This window comes from Rhinichthys klamathensis, unplaced genomic scaffold (assembly GCF_029890125.1).
Source record: "Rhinichthys klamathensis goyatoka isolate OS25496 unplaced genomic scaffold, OSU_Roscu_1.1 h1tg000176l_1, whole genome shotgun sequence".
Classification (NCBI taxonomy): Eukaryota; Metazoa; Chordata; class Actinopteri; order Cypriniformes; family Leuciscidae; genus Rhinichthys; species Rhinichthys klamathensis.
In genome coordinates, this window is record NW_026606705.1 from 3,039,492 (window position 1) to 3,059,998 (window position 20,507).

At 48.9% G+C, this 20,507-nt stretch overlaps 5 non-coding genes across 5 annotated transcripts; all 5 read right to left on the reverse strand.

Annotated features, from left to right (window-relative positions):
- Positions 1-1,228: 1,228 nt before the first annotated feature.
- On the reverse strand, positions 1,229-1,300 carry trnag-ucc (transfer RNA glycine (anticodon UCC)). The gene has a single exon. It is a non-coding gene; the product is annotated as a tRNA-Gly (tRNA).
- A 528-nt stretch (positions 1,301-1,828) lies between these two features.
- On the reverse strand, positions 1,829-1,900 carry trnag-ucc (transfer RNA glycine (anticodon UCC)). Its single transcript has one exon. It is a non-coding gene; the product is annotated as a tRNA-Gly (tRNA).
- Positions 1,901-16,554: 14,654 nt separating this feature from the next.
- Positions 16,555-16,626, reverse strand: trnag-ucc (transfer RNA glycine (anticodon UCC)). The gene has a single exon. It is a non-coding gene; the product is annotated as a tRNA-Gly (tRNA).
- A 1,418-nt stretch (positions 16,627-18,044) lies between these two features.
- On the reverse strand, positions 18,045-18,116 carry trnag-ucc (transfer RNA glycine (anticodon UCC)). Its single transcript has one exon. It is a non-coding gene; the product is annotated as a tRNA-Gly (tRNA).
- A 528-nt stretch (positions 18,117-18,644) lies between these two features.
- On the reverse strand, positions 18,645-18,716 carry trnag-ucc (transfer RNA glycine (anticodon UCC)). The gene has a single exon. It is a non-coding gene; the product is annotated as a tRNA-Gly (tRNA).
- Positions 18,717-20,507: the final 1,791 nt, after the last annotated feature.

Consider the following 20,507-nt stretch of genomic DNA (forward strand, 5'->3'; position numbering starts at 1 on the left):
ATTAGATGATTTGTTTGGCTTCACTGGCTTCTGTGAAGCGATGACCTAAAATGACGCATGAGGCCGTTCCTGGTCAGGGGGGCGCTGATCGGGGGAGACTACCTATCTCTGCAACTCCTCGTTAGTATAGTGGACAGTATCTCCGCCTGTCACGCAGAAGACCGGGGTTCGATTCCCCGACGGGGAGACCTAGTCCTTTACTGCTGCCCAAAGACCCATGCAAAAGTTTTGCTTCAGCCACGAGTTAAAGGAGGAGTTGGCCAGGGCCATACTAGGGCCATTTTTCCACCACATTTTGAATTTTGGGTGCATATTAATTCTGCTGGCATTTTTTGCCACCAAACCCTGATAACATTAAGAGAAACATAAACGACAAAACTAACAGTTTTCTATATTGTTTTTCGTCATTGGAAAGAACAACATTTTTGGCTTTAAAGCATGATTTAAAAAGAAATGTGGCAAATGTTATACAAAACATATACCGTCATTAATTATCATTTGAATATTGACAACATTAAGCTACATTTGAAAACATAATTGTGTATAAAGAGGCATGCTGTTTTGACCAATATTAATCTCTCTAGATTTAAAGATAGTCAAATTAACTATAACAAACAGGTTAAACAAGCCATAGCTTACTTTTAGACGTGGTGAATGAAGTTCGACTGTTCGAGGTTGTGATGGTCGTCCGATATCCCTTGCCAGTTATTATGCGTACAAAAAATCTTCTTGCATGAATATGGTCATTTTCTAGTGTTTATATCCAAAAAGATACGATGCAGGGAGATGTTTTTGTATTTAGCGCGCTCACCGCGATGTAGGCTATTTCTGGACTTGTGCAGCGTCACGCAATCGCGCAGAATCTGATGACGTCAATGGTTCCGTTGCTTTCATTTTGTTTATCAATGGATGTTGCGATGATTTATATAAAAATGTATATCAAGTCATTCTCGAGTCATACAGTTCAAGTCAAGTCAAGTCTCAAGTCATTGGATCTCAAGTCAAAGTCAAGTCGAGTCATTTTTTTAATTTAGTCAAGCAAGTCTCAAGTCCTTAAATTTGCGACTCGAGTCTGACTCGAGTCAAGTCATGTGACTCGAGTCCCCCATCTCTGCCTTTACTGCTGCCCAAAGACCCATGCAAAAGTTTTGCTCCAGCCACGAGTTAAATGAGGAGTTGGCCAGGGGCCCCGGACGACTGTTTTAACGACAGCTTGAGCAAAAGGCGATGCGTTGGCCGGGAATCGAACCCGGGTCAACTGCTTGGAAGGCAGCTATGCTCACCACTATACCACCAACGCAGGCGGTTGGGCATAGACTGGATGCCGCCTTGTGCGGTCAGCAAGAATGCTGGCAACACATTAGCAGCTGGCAGGAACCGAAACTCTCTTTGTTTGGGCCCGGCACTGGAAAAAAACGCATGAACTTTTTGACCGGACCTACCAGGCTCTTTATTAAAAAAGCAAGCTCTCTAATTTAATAACGTAACCCGTTTTACACAGACACTTCATATTTAAATGGTATTAGATTATTCGTTTGGCTTCACTGGCTTCTGTGAAGCGATGACCTAAAATGACGCATGAGGCCGTTCCTGGTTGGGGGGCGCTGATCGGGGGCGACTACCTGTCTCTGCAACTTCTCGTTAGTATAGTGGACAGTATCTCCGCCTGTCACGCGGAAGAACGGGGTTCGATTCCCCGACGGGGAGACCTAGTCCTTTACTGCTGCCCAAAGACCCATGCAAAAGTTTTGCTCCAGCCACGAGTTAAATGAGGAGTTGGCCAAGGGCCCCGGACGACTGTTTTAACGACAGCTTGAGCAAAAGGCGATGCGTTGGCCGGGAATCGAACCCGGGTCAACTGCTTGGAAGGCAGCTATGCTCACCACTATACCACCAACGCAGGCGGTTGGGCATAGACTGGATGCCGCCTTGTGCGGTCAGCAAGAATGCTGGCAACACATTAGCAGCTGGCAGGAACCGAAACTCTCTTTGTTTGGGCCCGCACGGGAAAAAAACGCATTAACTTTTTGACCGGACCTACCAGGCTCTTTATTAAAAAAGCAAGCTCTCTAATTTAATAACGTAACCCGTTTTACACAGACACTTCATATTTAAATGGTATTAGATGATTTGTTTGGCTTCACTGGCTTCTGTGAAGCGATGACCTAAAATGACGCATGAGGCCGTTCCTGGTCAGGGGGCGCTGATCGGGGGCGACTACCTGTCTCTGCAACTCCTCGTTAGTATAGTGGACAGTATCTCCGCCTGTCACGCGGAAGACCGGGGTTCGATTCCCCGACGGGGAGACCTAGTCCTTTACTGCTGCCCAAAGACCCATGCAAAAGTTTTGCTCCAGCCACGAGTTAAAGGAGGAGTTGGCCAGGGCCATACTAGGGCCATTTTTCCACCACATTTTGAATTTTGGGTGCATATTAATTCTGCTGGCATTTTTTGCCACCAAACCCTGATAACATTAAGAGAAACATAAACGACAAAACTAACAGTTTTCTATATTGTTTTTCATCATTGGAAAGAACAACATTTTTGGCTTTAAAGCATGATTTAAAAAGAAATGTGGCAAATGTTATACAAAACATATACCGTGATTAATTATCATTTGAATATTGACAACATTAAGCTACATTTGAAAACATAATTGTGTATAAAGAGGCATGCTGTTTTGACCAATATTAATCTCTCTAGATTTAAAGATAGTCAAATTAACTATAACAAACAGGTTAAACAAGCCATAGCTTACTTTTAGACGTGGTGAATGAAGTTCGACTGTTCGAGGTTGTGATGGTCGTCCGATATCCCTTGCCAGTTATTATGCGTACAAAAAATCTTCTTGCATGAATATGGTCATTTTCTAGTGTTTATATCCAAAAAGATACGATGCAGGGAGATGTTTTTGTATTTAGCGCGCTCACCGCGATGTAGGCTATTTCTGGACTTGTGCAGCGTCACGCAATCGCGCAGAATCTGATGACGTCAATGGTTCCGTTGCTTTCATTTTGTTTATCAATGGATGTTGCGATGATTTATATAAAAATGTATATCAAGTCATTCTCGAGTCATACAGTTCAAGTCAAGTCAAGTCTCAAGTCGCTCGGGGTCCCTCGGCCCCCACCCCATGATGCCCTGGGGCTTTGTCCCCCGCTCCTAGCCCCCCCATGGGCCCCTCCAGGGGCCCCCAAAGTCCGCACTGGTGAAGTTGCAAAATGCTGCAGTTCAGGGGTTCGCCACAAGGCGGCAGCACGGTCCAACGGGCAACCTACTCGACGTGCGTCGAATAGGTTGTGAGATGGCTTCCACGAAGTGCATATTCATCCACCTAAGTGCATATTCTTCATCCTAGTATTCCTCACGTCCAACGAACAGCATATTCATCCACCTAGTCGCCTATTCTACACTAATTAAGGCCACGAAGTGCATATTCATCCACCTAAGTGCATATTCTTCATCCTAGTCTTCCTCACGTCCAACGAACAGCATATTCATCCACCTAGGCGCCTATTCTACACTAATTAAGGCCACGAAGTGCATATTCATCCACCTAAGTGCATATTCTTCATCCTAGTCTTCCTCACGTCCAACGAACAGCATATTCATCCACCTAGTCGCCTATTCTACACTAATTAAGGCCACGAAGTGCATATTCGTCCACCTAAGTGCATATTCTTCATCCTAGTCTTCCTCACGTCCAACGAACAGCATATTCATCCACCTAGTCGCCTATTCTACACTAATTAAGGCCACGAAGTGCATATTCATCCACCTAAGTGCATATTCTTCATCCTAGTCTTCCTCACGTCCAACGAACAGCATATTCATCCACCTAGGCGCCTATTCTACACTAATTAAGGCCACGAAGTGCATATTCGTCCACCTAAGTGCATATTCTTCATCCTAGTCTTCCTCACGTCCAACGAACAGCATATTCATCCACCTAGTCGCCTATTCTACACTAATTAAGGCCACGAAGTGCATATTCGTCCACCTAAGTGCATATTCTTCATCCTAGTCTTCCTCACGTCCAACGAACAGCATATTCATCCACCTAGTCCCCTATTCTACACTAATTAAGGCCACGAAGTGCATATTCATCCACCTAAGTGCATATTCTTCATCCTAGTCTTCCTCACGTCCAACGAACAGCATATTCATCCACCTAGTCGCCTATTCTACACTAATTAAGGCCACGAAGTGCATATTCATCCACCTAAGTGCATATTCTTCATCCTAGTCTTCCTCACGTCCAACGAACAGCATATTCATCCACCTAGGCGCCTATTCTACACTAATTAAGGCCACGAAGTGCATATTCGTCCACCTAAGTGCATATTCTTCATCCTAGTCTTCCTCACGTCCAACGAACAGCATATTCATCCACCTAGTCGCCTATTCTACACTAATTAAGGCCACGAAGTGCATATTCATCCACCTAAGTGCATATTCTTCATCCTAGTCTTCCTCACGTCCAACAAACAGCATATTCATCCACCTAGGCGCCTATTCTACACTAATTAAGGCCACGAAGTGCATATTCATCCACCTAAGTGCATATTCTTCATCCCTAGTCTTCCTCACGTCCAACGAACAGCCTATTTGTCCACCTAACAGCTTATTTTTCACCAGGTCGTCCCAGGGCCCCCAAACTTCAGATCCTGGTAGCCTAGGGGCCCCACTGCCACATACTGGGAGGACAGGTCTCTAGAGTTGAGGGAAAATTTTTGCACCCACCTAGGACCCTGAAACCCTAGATCATGAACCGGGGGCCCCTGGACTACCGCCGTGTCGAATTTGAAGCCCCTGCGACCTTTTGAACCCTGCTTTCCAGACATCCGTACTGCAACCTATTCGACGTAGACTTTCCGTTGACAGTTGGGCCAATTAAGCACGACAATACATTTAAGGCAAGGCAAGGCAAGTTTATTTATATAGCACATTTCATACACAATGGTAATTCAAAGTGCTTTACATAGAAGAAATTAAAATAATCAAAACAAATGAGAATAATTAAAACAGTTTAGAATAAAAAATAAAGTACAGTAAAAAACAGTCGGACGAACAGTGGCACAGTGCTCATTCAGTTAATGCATAGCTAAACAGATGTGTTTTGAGTCTGGATTTGAATGTAACTACTGTAGGAGCACATCTGATCTCTTCTGGAAGCTGGTTCCAGCTGCGGCTGGCATAATAGCTAAAAGCAGACTCTCCTTGCTTAGAGTGAACCCCCTGGTGTTGTGCATAATTAATGGCTGTAATGTACATGAGTGTGTGGAGCTGTGTCCCCTGTGTGGCGTACAGTAGGTTCCACCCCATAAAAGCACTGTAGTTATGAAATATGACCCATTAATGCACAGTCCGGGAGGAAGCCTATAGGAGCTCTGTCGAATAAGTTGCTGACTGGACTTCACCACATAGTGTGAAATCCCCAAACCTTTACAGGATCTGACCCGCTGAAAAATGTCTAAGTCAGAAAGAGCATCCATCCTGTAACCTATTTGACGGTCTCCCTATAGGCTTCCCCCTGGACGGTCGAATATTATGCAAATTGTGCATAATTAATGGCTGTTATGTACATGAGTGTGTGGAGCTGTGTCCCCTTTGTGGCGTACATTCGGTTCCACCCCATAAAAGCACTGTAGTTATGAAATATGACCCATTAATGCACTGTCAGGGGTAAGCCTATAGGAGCTCTGTCGAATAAGTTGCTGACTGGACTTCACCACATAGTGTGAAATCCCCAAACCTATACAGGATCTGACCCGCTGAAAATGTCTAAGTCAGAAAGAGCATCCATCCTGTAACCTATTTGACGGTCTCCCTATAGGCTTCCCCCTGGACGGTCGAATATTATGCAAATTGTGCATAATTAATGGCTGTTATGTACATGAGTGTGTGGAGCTGTGTCCCCTGTGTGGCGTACATTCGGTTCCACCCCATAAAAGCACTGTAGTTATGAAATATGACCCATTAATGCACTGTCAGGGGGAAGCCTATAGGAGCTCTGTCGAATAAGTTGCTGACTGGACTTCACCACATAGTGTGAAATCCCCAAACCTTTACAGGATCTGACCCGCTGAAAATGTCTAAGTCAGAAAGAGCATCCATCCTGTAACCTATTTGACGGTCTCCCTATAGGCTTCCCCCTGGACGGTCGAATATTATGCAAATTGTGCATAATTAATGGCTGTAATGTACATGAGTGTGTGGAGCTGTGTCCCCTGTGTGGCGTACATTTGGTTCCACCCCATAAAAGCACTGTAGTTATGAAATATGACCCATTAATGCACAGTCCGGGAGGAAGCCTATAGGAGCTCTGTCGAACAAGTTGCAGGTTGGCTCCAAACTTTGAACGGCTATAACTCGGGGACCCGGCCGCCTAGCGACACCAAACTCGGGGCATGGGTAGGGACCCATGGGCCCCACATGACCCAAGAGTATGGAGCCCAAAGTCGGCTTGGTTCCTGAGTTATGCCCGGTCAAAGATGGGAGTTTGACCGGGTGTATCTCGGAAACCACGCCGACTTTGAGCTCCAAACTCCGGGCATGGATAGGGACCCATGGGCCCCCTATGACCCAAGAGTATGGAGCCCAAAGTCGGCTTGGTTCCTGAGTTATGCCCGGTCAAAGATGGGAGTTTGACCGGGTGTATCTCGGAAACCACGCCGACTTTGAGCTCCAAACTCCGGGCATGGGTAGGGGCACATGGGCCCCACATGACCCAAGAGTATGGAGCTCAAAGTCGGCTTGGTTCTCGAGATCCATCCGGTTGAAAACAGCATCCATCCTGTAACCTATTTGACCATCTCCCTATAGGCTTCCCCCTGGACGGTCGAATATTATGCAAATTTTGCATAATTAATGGCTGTAATGTACATGAGTGTGTGGAGCTGTGTCCCCTGTGTGGCGTACAGTAGGTTCCACCCCATAAAAGCACTGTAGTTATGAAATATGACCCATTAATGCACTGTCAGGGGGAAGCCTATAGGAGCTCTGTCGAATAAGTTGCTGACTGGACTTCACCACATAGTGTGAAATCCCCAAACCTTTACAGGATCTGACCCGCTGAAAATGTCTAAGTCAGAAAGAGCATCCATCCTGTAACCTATTTGACAGTCTCCCTATAGGCTTCCCCCTGGACGGTCGAATATTATGCAAATTGTGCATAATTAATGGCTGTAATGTACATGAGTGTGTGGAGCTGTGTCCCCTGTGTGGCGTACAATAGGTTCCACCCCATAAAAGCACTGTAGTTATGAAATATGACCCATTAATGCACAGTCCTTGAGGAAGCCTATAGGAGCTCCGTCGAACAAGTTGCAGGTTGGCTCCAAATTTTGAACGGCTATAACTCGGGGACCCGGCCGCCTAGCAACACCAAACTCGGGGCATGGATAGGGACCCATGGGCCCCCTATGACCCAAGAGTATGGAGCCCAAAGTCGGCTTTGTTCCTGAGTTATGCCTGGTCAAAGATGGGAGTTTGACCGGGTGTATCTCGGAAACCACGCCGACTTTGAGCTCCAAACTCGGGGCATGGATAGGGACCCATGGGCCCCCTATGACCCAAGAGTATGGAGCCCAAAGTCGGCTTGGTTCCTGAGTTATGCCCGGTCAAAGATGGGAGTTTGACCGGGTGTATCTCGGAAACCACGCCGACTTTGAGCTCCAAACTTGGGGCATGGGTAGGGACCCATGGGCCCCACATGACCCAAGAGTATGGAGCCCAAAGTCGGCTTGGTTCCTGAGTTATGCCCGGTCAAAGATGGGAGTTTGACCGGGTGTATCTCGGAAACCACGCCGACTTTGAGCTCCAAACTCCGGGCATGGATAGGGACCCATGGGCCCTCTATGACCCAAGAGTATGGAGCCCAAAGTCGGCTTGGTTCTCGAGATCCATCCGGTTGAAAACAGCATCCATCCTGTAACCTATTTGACAGTCTCCCTATAGGCTTCCCCCTGGACGGTCGAATATTATGCAAATTGTGCATAATTAATGGCTGTTATGTACATGAGTGTGTGGAGCTGTGTCCCCTGTGTGGCGTACAGTAGGTTCCACCCCATAAAAGCACTGTAGTTATGAAATATGACCCATTAATGTACTGTCAGGGGGAAGCCTATAGGAGCTCTGTCGAATAAGTTGCTGACTGGACTTCACCACATAGTGTGAAATCCCCAAACCTTTACAGGATCTGACCCGCTGAAAATGTCTAAGTCAGAAAGAGCATCCATCCTGTAACCTATTTGACAGTCTCCCTATAGGCTTCCCCCTGGACGGTCGAATATTATGCAAATTGTGCATAATTAATGGCTGTAATGTACATGAGTGTGTGGAGCTGTGTCCCCTGTGTGGCGTACAATAGGTTCCACCCCATAAAAGCACTGTAGTTATGAAATATGACCCATTAATGCACAGTCCTTGAGGAAGCCTATAGAAGCTCCGTCGAACAAGTTGCAGGTTGGCTCCAAAATTTGAACGGCTATAACTCGGGGACCCGGCCGCCTAGCAACACCAAACTCGGGGCATGGATAGGGATCCATGGGCCCCCTATGACCCAAGAGTATGGAGCCCAAAGTCGGCTTGGTTCCTGAGTTATGCCCGGTCAAAGATGGGAGTTTGACCGGGTGTATCTCGGAAACCACGCCGACTTTGAGCTCCAAACTCGGGGCATGGATAGGGACCAATGGGCCCCCTATGACCCAAGAGTATGGAGCCCAAAGTCGGCTTGGTTCCTGAGTTATGCCCGGTCAAAGATGGGAGTTTGACCGGGTGTATCTCGGAAACCACGCCGACTTTGAGCTCCAAACTTGGGGCATGGGTAGGGACCCATGGGCCCCACATGACCCAAGAGTATGGAGCCCAAAGTCGGCTTGGTTCCTGAGTTATGCCCGGTCAAAGATGGGAGTTTGACCGGGTGTATCTCGGAAACCACGCCGACTTTGAGCTCCAAACTCCGGGCATGGATAGGGACCCATGGGCCCTCTATGACCCAAGAGTATGGAGCCCAAAGTCGGCTTGGTTCTCGAGATCCATCCGGTTGAAAACAGCATCCATCCTGTAACCTATTTGACAGTCTCCCTATAGGCTTCCCCCTGGACGGTCGAATATTATGCAAATTGTGCATAATTAATGGCTGTTATGTACATGAGTGTGTGGAGCTGTGTCCCCTGTGTGGCGTACATTCGGTTCCACCCCATAAAAGCACTGTAGTTATGAAATATGACCCATTAATGCACTGTCAGGGGGAAGCCTATAGGAGCTCTGTCGAATAAGTTGCTGACTGGACTTCACCACATAGTGTGAAATCCCCAAACCTTTACAGGATCTGACCCGCTGAAAATGTCTAAGTCAGAAAGAGCATCCATCCTGTAACCTATTTGACAGTCTCCCTATAGGCTTCCCCCTGGACGGTCGAATATTATGCAAATTGTGCATAATTAATGGCTGTAATGTACATGAGTGTGTGGAGCTGTGTCCCCTGTGTGGCGTACAATAGGTTCCACCCCATAAAAGCACTGTAGTTATGAAATATGACCCATTAATGCACAGTCCTTGAGGAAGCCTATAGGAGCTCCGTCGAACAAGTTGCAGGTTGGCTCCAAACTTTGAACGGCTATAACTCGGGGACCCGGCCGCCTAGCGACACCAAACTCGGGGCATGGATAGGGACCCATGGGCCCCCTATGACCCAAGAGTATGGAGCCCAAAGTCGGCTTGGTTCCTGAGTTATGCCCGGTCAAAGATGGGAGTTTGACCGGGTGTATCTCGGAAACCACGCCGACTTTGAGCTCCAAACTCCGGGCATGGGTAGGGGCACATGGGCCCCACATGACCCAAGAGTATGGAGCCCAAAGTCGGCTTGGTTCCTGAGTTATGCCCGGTCAAAGATGGGAGTTTGACCGCTGAAAATGTCTAAGTCAGAAAGAGCTTCCATCCTGTAACCTATTTGACGGTCTCCCTATAGGCTTCCCCCTGGACGGTCGAATATTATGCAAATTGTGCATAATTAATGGCTGTTATGTACATGAGTGTGTGGAGCTGTGTCCCCTGTGTGGCGTACAGTAGGTTCCATCCCATAAAAGCACTGTAGTTATGAAATATGACCCATTAATGCACAGTCCGGGAGGAAGCCTATAGGAGCTCTGTCGAATAAGTTGCAGGTTGGCTCCAAATTTTGAACGGCTATAACTCGGGGACCCGGCCGCCTAGCGACACCAAACTCGGGTCAAAGTAGGCTCCAGAGGGGCCCTCTCCAACGCGCCCTAGCCCGTGCTTCTAGCGCCCCCACAGGCCGAGATACGGGGGCCAACAGGAAAGAATGCTCTTCAGAAGGAAGGGTCCCAGAGGCTCGGGACTCTGGGGTCTGAGAGCGCCCCTAGGGGCCCCTCACCGCCCCGAAGTACGGTCCGCTGGGCCTCTTCCTTTCCGAGATATAGACCGTTTTGTCCAAAAGTCCCTTATGTATAACCGGGTGTATCCTGGGAGTTAAGCCGAGTTGGAGCTCCAAACTCCGGGCCTGATGGGTGCCCATAGGGCCCCTTGAGAACCCACCATCCCCAGCTCCTGGGCCCTTCCATTTCCGAGATATGGCCACTTCCGGTCCAGCTTTGATCGGGTGTATCTCGGAAACCACGCCGACTTTGAGCTCCAAACTCCGGGTATGGGGAGGGACCCATGGGCCCCCAAAGAGCCCAGAGAATGGAGACCCAAGTCGGCTTCGTTCCAGAGTTACGGCCACTTCCGGTCCAGATTTGACCGGGTGTATCTTGGAAACCACGCCGACTTTGAGCTCCAAACTCCGGGCATGGGTAGGGACCCATGGGCCCCACATGACCCAAGAGTATGGAGCCCAAAGTCGGCTTGGTTCCTGAGTTATGCCCGGTCAAAGATGGGAGTTTGACCGGGTGTATCTCGGACACCACGCCGACTTTGAGCTCCAAACTCCGGGCATGGGTAGGGGCACATGGGCCCCACATGACCCAAGAGTATGGAGCTCAAAGTCGGCTTCGTTCTCGAGATCCATCCGGTTAAAAAAACAGCATCCATCCTGTAACCTATTTGACGGGTGCCCTATAGGCTTCCCCACTGATAGTTGAGTATTATGCTAATTTTTCATAAATAATAGCTGAAATGTACATCCGTGTGTTGTGGTGTGTCCCCTGTGTGGTGTACAGTAGGTTTGACCACATACAACCACTGTAATTATGAAATATGACCTTTTATTGTAATGCATCCTCCCTGTGACTTATCTGTAAAAGCCCTTTTAGGTCAATTTTGCCCGCCCCGGGGCCCCTGGAGGGTCTCCGGAGACGGGACCACCGTCCCCGGGCTCAGGGGGTGAGGCCGCATCGAACCATATGCGTCGTTTGGGGGCCAAAAATTTTTTAGGGGCCGGCGCGCAGCGCTTAGGGATTCGCGTCAACGGGCTGTCATTTAGGTTATTCCATGGTGTCATATACCATATATAGCACTAGGACTAATATGCAGTCTGTGGATTTTTGCTAGTTCATATAAGTTGCCATATGGTGCAATAGTGGGACAAAGGGATGAAAAGGCACCATTCCGGATCCTAGGTCCAACGTATATGAATGGTTTCCCCTCAGTATTTGGTTTACGGAACCGTATGCACTTCGTAGGATGTTTTTTCCACCACTAGGGGGCCAGGTTCCCTATTCCTGTCCCCCGAAGTGCCTAAAGTGCCACCTAAGCGCCTATTCCTAATAACTATGTCCACCTAGCAGCCTAAAGCGCCACCTAGGCGCTTATTCTTCATGAATTCGTCCACCTAGCAGCCTAAAGTGCCACCTAAGTGACTACTCTTCACCTTGGTTTTCCTCTCATCCGGCGAACAGCCTATTCATCCACCTAGGCGCTTATTCTTCATGAATTCGTCCACCTAGCAGCCTAAAGTGCCACCTAAGTGACTACTCTTCACCGTGGTCTTCCTCTCATCCGGCGAACAGCCTATTCATCCACCTAAGCACCTATTTTTCAGTAATTCGTCCACCTAGCAGCCTTAAATGCCACCTAAGTGACTACTCTTCACCGTGGTCTTCCTCTCATCCGGCGAACAGCCTATTCATCCACCTAGGCGCTTATTCTTCATGAATTCGTCCACCTAGCAGCCTAAAGCGCCACCTAAGTGACTACTCTTCACCGTGGTCTTCCTCTCATCCGGCGAACAGCCTAATCATCCAACTAGGCGCCTATTCTTCATGAATTCGTCCACCTAGCAGCCTAAAGTGCCACCTAAGTGACTACTCTTCACCGTGGTCTTCCTCTCATCCGGCGAACAGCCTATTCATCCACCTAGGCGCTTATTCTTCATGAATTCGTCCACCTAGCAGCCTAAAGCGCCACCTAAGTGACTACTCTTCACCGTGGTCTTCCTCTCATCCGGCGAACAGCCTATTCATCCAACTAGGCGCCTATTCTTCATGAATTCGTCCACCTAGCAGCCTAAAGTGCCACCTAAGTGACTACTCTTCACCGTGGTCTTCCTCTCATCCGGCGAACAGCCTATTCATCCACCTAGGCACCTATTTTTCAGTAATTCGTCCACCTAGCAGCCTTAAGTGCCACCTAATTGACTACACTTGACCGTAGTCTTCCTCTCATCCGGCGAACAGCCTATTCATCCACCTAGGCACCTATTTTTCAGTAATTCGTCCACCTAGTAGCCTTAAGTGCCACCTAATTGACTACACTTGACCGTAGTCTTCCTCTCATCCGGCGAACAGCCTATTCATCCACCTAGGCACCTCTTTTCAGTAATTTCCTCCAAATTTGACACGGTGGTAGTCCAGGGGCCCCCGGTTCAGGATCCCGGGTTTCAGGGTCCTAGGTGGGTGTCAAAAATTTCCCTACACTCTAGGGACTCGTCCTCCTAGTATGTGGCAGTGGGGACCCTAGGCTACCAGGGTGCGAAGTTTGGGGCCCCTCGGACCCGTTTTCGTGCTTAATTGGCCCAACTGTCAACGAACAGCCTACGTCGGATAGGTTGCAGGACGGACGTCTGGAAAGCAGGGGCCAAAAGGTCGCAGGGGCTCCAAATTTGACACGGTGGTAGTCCAGGGGCCCCTGAGTAAGGATCGTGGATATCAGGGTCCTAGGTGGGCCTCGAGTCTTTTTCTTAACCCTACCCTATCTTTTCATTGTGCCCTTTGGAGAGGGTCTTTCTGTCTATGAGTGCAAGAGGCCTTTGTGAGAGATTTTGACAAAGGAAGAGAATTTTCTTTCCCTGCGCTCTAGGGACTCGTCCTCCTAGTATGTGGCAGTGGGGACCCTAGGCTACCAGGGTGCGAAGTTTGGGGCCCCTCGGACCCGTTTTCGTGCTTAATTGGCCCAACTGTCAAGGAACAGCCTACGTCGGATAGGTTGCAGGACGGACGTCTGGAAAGCAGGGGCCAAAAGGTCGCAGGGGCTCCAAATTTGACACGGTGGTAGTCCAGGGGCCCCTGAGTAAGGATCGTGGATATCAGGGTCCTAGGTGGGCCTCGAGTCTTTTTCTTAACCCTACTCTATCTTTTCATTGTGCCCTTTGGAGAGGGTCTTTCTGTCTATGAGTGCAAGAAGCCTTTGTGAGAGATTTTGACAAAGGAAGAGAACATTTTTTTCCCTACGCTCTAGGGACTCGTCCTCCTAGTATGTGGCAGTGGGGACCCTAGGCTACCAGGGTGCGAAGTTTGGGGGCCCTCGGACCCGTTTTCGTGCTTAATTGGCCCAACTGTCAACGAACAGCCTACGTCGGATAGGTTGCAGGACGGACGTCTGGAAAGCAGGGGCCAAAAGGTCGCAGGGGCTCCAAATTTGACACGGTGGTTGTCCAGGGGCCCCTGAGTAAGGATCGTGGATATCAGGGTCCTAGGTGGGCCTCGAGTCTTTTTCTTAACCCTACTCTATCTTTTCATTGTGCCCTTTGGAGAGGGTCTTTCTGTCTATGAGTGCAAGAAGTCTTTGTGAGAGATTTTGACAAAGGAAGAGAAAATTTTTTCCCTGCGCTCTAGGGACTCGTCCTCCTAGTATTTGGCAGTGGGGACCCTAGGCTACCAGGGTGCGAAGTTTGGGGCCCCTCGGACCGTTTTCGTGCTTAATTGGCCCAACTGTCAAGGAACAGCCTACGTCGGATAGGTTGCAGGACGGACGTCTGGAAAGCAGGGGCCAAAAGGTCGCAGGGGCTCCAAATTTGACACGGTGGTTGTCCAGGGGCCCCTGAGTAAGGATCGTGGATATCAGGGTCCTAGGTGGGCCTCGAGTCTTTTTCTTAACCCTACTCTATCTTTTCATTGTGCCCTTTGGAGAGGGTCTTTCTGTCTATGAGTGCAAGAAGCCTTTGTGAGAGATTTTGACAAAGGAAGAGAAAAACTTTTCCCTGCGCTCTAGGGACTCGTCCTCCTAGTATGTGGCAGTGGGGACCCTAGGCTACCAGGGTGCGAAGTTTGGGGCCCCTCGGACCCGTTTTCGTGCTTAATTGGCCCAACTGTCAAGGAACAGCCTACGTCGGAAAGGTTGCAGGACGGACGTCTGGAAAGCAGGGGCCAAAAGGTCGCAGGGGCTCCAAATTTGACACGGTGGTTGTCCAGGGGCCCCTGAGTAAGGATCGTGGATATCAGGGTCCTAGGTGGGCCTCGAGTCTTTTTCTTAACCCTACTCTATCTTTTCATTGTGCCCTTTGGAGAGGGTCTTTCTGTCTATGAGTGCAAGAAGCCTTTGTGAGAGATTTTGACAAAGGAAGAGAACATTTTTTTCCCTGCGCTCTAGGGACTCGTCCTCCTAGTATGTGGCAGTGGGGACCCTAGGCTACCAGGGTGCGAAGTTTGGGGCCCCTCGGACCCGTTTTCGTGCTTAATTGGCCCAACTGTCAAGGAACAGCCTACGTCGGATAGGTTGCAGGACGGACGTCTGGAAAGCAGGGGCCAAAAGGTCGCAGGGGCTCCAAATTTGACACGGTGGTTGTCCAGGGGCCCCCGGTTCAGGATCCCGGGTTTCAGGGTCCTAGGCTCCTGATATGTGGGAGTGGGGCCCCTAGGCTACCAGCGTGCAAAGTTTGGGGCCCCCCGGGTCGAATTTGGAGAAAATAGGCAGTTAGGAGGAAGAATAGGCTGTTCGTGGGACGTGAGGAAGACTACGGTGAAGAGCAGTCACTTAGGTGCGCTTTAGGCACATTGATGAAAAATAGGCACTTAGGTGGACGAATACGCTGTCCGTGGGACGTGAGGAAGACTAAGGATGAAGAGTAGTCACTTAGGTGGCACTTTAGGCTGCTAGGTGGACGAATTCATGAAGAATAGGCGCCTAGGTGGACGAATAGGCCGTTCGTAGGACGAGAGGAAGACTACGGTGAAGAGTAGTCACTTAGGTGGCGCTTTAGGCTGCTAGGTGGACGAATTCATGAAGAATAGGCGCCTAGGTGGACGAATAGGCCGTTCGTAGGACGAGAGGAAGACTACGGTGAAGAGTAGTCACTTAGGTGGTGCTTTAGGCTGCTAGGTGGACGAATTCATGAAGAATAGGCGCCTAGGTGGCGCTTTAGGCTGCTAGGTGGACGAATTAATGAAGAATAGGCGCCTAGGTGGCGCTTTAGGCTGCTAGGTGGACGAATTCATGAAGAATAGGCGCCTAGGTGGCGCTTTAGGCTGCTAGGTGGACGAATTAATGAAGAATAGGCGCCTAGGTGGCGCTTTAGGCTGCTAGGTGGACGAATTAATGAAGGATAGGCGCCTAGGTGGACGAAATAGGCCGTTTGTTGGACGCGCAGTGCAACAGCGCCCCCGGTGGTGTCAACCAACAGCTTATTGCACAATAATTGCGCCGTTTGCACTCTCAGGGACAAAACGCCAACTCGCCATCCGCTTAAGTGGGAATATGGATCCAAATTCAGGTGTACGGTCCATTGGACCGCTTATGTGTCATATTGCAACTTATTTGAATGGGCCAACATCCGTCAAAGTGCCTAGGTTTCCTAACCCGGGTTAACTGCTTGGAAGGCAGCTATGCTCACCACTATACCACCAACACAGGTGGTCGGGCATAGACTGGATGCCGCCTTGTGCGGTCAGCAAAAATGCTGGCAACACATTAGCAGCTGGCAGGAACCGAAACTCTCTTTGTTTGGGCCCGGCACTGGAAAAAAACGCATGAACTTTTTGACCTGACCTACCAGGCTCTTTATTAAAAAAGCAAGCTCTCTAATTTAATAACGTAACCCGTTTTACACAGACACTTCATATTTAAATGGTATTAGATGATTTGTTTGGCTTCACTGGCTTCTGTGAAGCGATGACCTAAAATGACGCATGAGGCCGTTCCTGGTCGGGGGGCGCTGATCGGGGGCGACTAACTATCTCTGCAACTCCTCGTTAGTATAGTGGACAGTATCTCCGCCTGTCACGCGGAAGACCGGGGTTCGATTCCCCGACGGGGAGACCTAGTCCTTTTCTGCTGCCCAAAGACCCATGCAAAAGTTTTGCTCCAGCCACGAGTTAAATGAGGAGTTGGCCAGGGGCCCCGGACGACTGTTTTAACGACAGCTTGAGCAAAAGGCAATGCGTTGGCCGGGAATCGAACCCGGGTCAACTGCTTGGAAGGCAGCTATGCTCACCACTATACCACCAACGCAGGCAGTTGGGCATAGACTGGATGCCGCCTTGTGCGGTCAGCAAGAATGCTGGCAACACATTAGCAGTCTGACTCGATTCAAGTCATGTGACTCGAGTCCCCCATCTCTGCCTTTACTGCTGCCCAAAGACCCATGCAAAAGTTTTGCTCCAGCCACGAGTTAAAGGAGGAGTTGGCCAGGGGCCCCGGACGACTTTTTTAACGAGCTTGAGCAAAAGGCAATGCGTTGGCCGGGAATCAAACCCAGATCAACTGCTTGGAAGGCAGCTATGCTCACCACTATACCACCAACGCAGGTGGTTGCGCATAGACTGGATGCCGCCTTGTGCGGTCAGCAAAAATGCTGGCAACACATTAGCAGCTGGCAGGAACCGAAACTCTCTTTGTTTGGGCCCGGCACTGGAAAAAAACGCATGAACTTTTTGACCTGACCTACCAGGCTCTTTATTAAAAAAGCAAGCTCTCTAATTTAATAATGTAACCCGTTTTACACAGACACTTCATATTTAAATTGTATTAGATGATTTGTTTGGCTTCACTGGCTTCTGTGAAGCGATGACCTAAAATGACACATGAGGCCGTTCCTGTTCGGGGGCGCTGATCGGGGGTGAATACCTGTCTCTGCAACTCCTCGTTAGTATAGTGGACAGTATCTCCGCCTGTCACGCGTAAGACCGGGGTTCGATTCCCTGACGGGGAGACCTAGTCCTTTACTGCTGCCCAAAGACCCATGCAAAAGTTTTGCTCCAGCCACGAGTCAAAGGAGGAGTTGGCCAGGGGCCCCGGACGACTGTTTTAACGAGCTTGAGCAAAAGGCAATGCGTTGGCCGGGAATCAAACCCGGGTCAACTGCTTGGAAGGCAGCTATGCTCACCACTATACCACCAACACAGGTGGTCGGGCATAGACTGGATGCCGCCTTGTGCGGTCAGCAAAAATGCTGGCAACACATTAGCAGCTGGCAGGAACCGAAACTCTCTTTGTTTGGGCCCGGCACTGGAAAAAAACGCATGAACTTTTTGACCTGACCTACCAGGCTCATTATTAAAAAAGCAAGCTCTCTAATTTAATAACGTAACCCGTTTTACACAGACACTTCATATTTAAATGGTATTAGATGATTTGTTTGGCTTCACTGGCTTCTGTGAAGCGATGACCTAAAATGACACATGAGGCCGTTCCTGTTCGGAGGCGCTGATCGGGGGTGAATACCTATCTCTGCAACTCCTCGTTAGTATAGTGGACAGTATCTCCGCCTGTCACGCGGACGACCGGGGTTCGATTCCCCGACGGGGAGACCTAGTCCTTTACTGCTGCCCAAAGACCCATGCAAAAGTTTTGCTCCAGCCACGAGTTAAATGAGGAGTTGGCCAGGGGCCCCGGACGACTATTTCAACGACAGCTTGAGCAAATGGCAATGCGTTGGCCGGGAATCGAACCCGGGTCAACTGCTTGGAAGGCAGCTATGCTCACCACTATACCACCAACGCAGGCAGTTGGGCATAGACTGGATGCCGCCTTGTACGGTCAGCAAGAATGCTGGCAACACATTAGCAGCTGGCAGGAACCGAAACTCTCTTTGTTTGGGCCCGGCACTGGAAAAAAACGCATGAACTTTTTGACCGGACCTACCAGGCTCTTTATTAAAAAAGCAAGCTCTCTAATTTAATAACGTAACCCGTTTTACACAGACACTTCATATTTAAATGGTATTAGATGATTTGTTTGGCTTCACTGGCTTCTGTGAAGCGATGACCTAAAATGATGCATGAGGCCGTTCCTGGTCGGGGGGCGCTGATCGGGGGCGACTACCTATCTCTGCAACTCCTCGTTAGTATAGTGGACAGTATCTCCGCCTGTCACGCGGAAGACCGGGGTTCGATTCCCCGACGGGGAGACCTAGTCCTTTACTGCTGCCCAAAGACCCATGCAAAAGTTTTGCTCCAGCCACGAGTTAAAGGAGGAGTTGGCCAGGGGCCCCGGACGACTGTTTTAACGACAGCTTGAGCAAAAGGCAATGCGTTGGCCGGGAATCGAACCCGGGTCAACTGCTTGGAAGGCAGCTATGCTCACCACTATACCACCAACGCAGGCGGTTGGGCATAGACTGGATGCCGCCTTGTGCGGTCAGCAAGAATGCTGGCAACACATTAGCAGCTGGCAGGAACCGAAACTCTCTTTGTTTGGGCCCGGCACTGGAAAAAATACGCATGAACTTTTTGACCGGACCTACCAGGCTCTTTATTAAAAAAGCAAGCTCTCTAATTTAATAACGTAACCCGTTTTACACAGACACTTCATATTTAAATGGTATTAGATGATTTTTTTGGCTTCACTGGCTTCTGTGAAGCGATGACCTAAAATGACGCATGAGGCCGTTCCTGGTCGGGGGGGCGCTGATCGGGGGCGACTACCTTTCTCTGTTACTCCTCGTTAGTATAGTGGACAGTATCTCCGCCTGTCACGCGGAAGACCGGGGTTCGATTCCCCGACGGGGAGACCTAGTCCTTTACTGCTGCCCAAAGACCCATGCAAAAGTTTTGCTCCAGCCACGAGTTAAATGAGGAGTTGGCCAGGGGCCCCGGACGACTGTTTTAACGACAGCTTGAGCAAAAGGCAATGCGTTGGCCGGGAATCGAACCCGGGTCAACTGCTTGGAAGGCAGCTATGCTCACCACTATACCACCAACGCAGGCGGTTGGGCATAGACTGGATGCCGCCTTGTGCGGTCAGCAAGAATGCTGGCAACACATTAGCAGCTGGCAGGAACCGAAACTCTCTTTGTTTGGGCCCGGCACTGGAAAAAATACGCATGAACTTTTTGACCGGACCTACCAGGCTCTTTATTAAAAAAGCAAGCTCTCTAATTTAATAACGTAACCCGTTTTACACAGACACTTCATATTTAAATGGTATTAGATGATTTTTTTGGCTTCACTGGCTTCTGTGAAGCGATGACCTAAAATGACGCATGAGGCCGTTCCTGGTCGGGGGGGCGCTGATCGGGGGCGACTACCTTTCTCTGTTACTCCTCGTTAGTATAGTGGACAGTATCTCCGCCTGTCACGCGGAAGACCGGGGTTCGATTCCCCGACGGGGAGACCTAGTCCTTTACTGCTGCCCAAAGACCCATGCAAAAGTTTTGCTCCAGCTACGAGTTAAAGGAGGAGTTGGCCAGGGCCATACTAGGGCCATTTTTTCACCACATTTTGAATTTTGGGTGCATATTAATTCTGCTGGCATTTTTTGCCACCAAACCCTGATAACATTAAGAGAAACATAAACGACAAAACTAACAGTTTTCTATATTGTTTTTCGTCATTGGAAAGAACAACATTTTTGGCTTTAAAGCATGATTTAAAAAGAAATGTGGCAAATGTTATACAAAACATATACCGTCATTAATTATCATTTGAATATTGACAACATTAAGCTACATTTGAAAACATAATTGTGTATAAAGAGGCATGCTGTTTTGACCAATATTAATCTCTCTAGATTTAAAGATAGTCAAATTAACTATAACAAACAGGTTAAACAAGCCATAGCTTACTTTTAGACGTGGTGAATGAAGTTCGACTGTTCGAGGTTGTGATGGTCGTCCGATATCCCTTGCCAGTTATTATGCGTACAAAAAATCTTCTTGCATTAATATGGTCATTTTCTAGTGTTTATATCCAAAAAGATACGATGCAGGGAGATGTTTTTGTATTTAGCGCGCTCAGCGCGATGTAGGCTATTTCTGGACTTGTGCAGCGTCACGCAATCGCGCAGAATCTGATGACGTCAATGGTTCCGTTGCTTTCATTTTGTTTATCAATGGATGTTGCGATGATTTATATAAAAATGTATATCAAGTCATTCTCGAGTCATACAGTTCA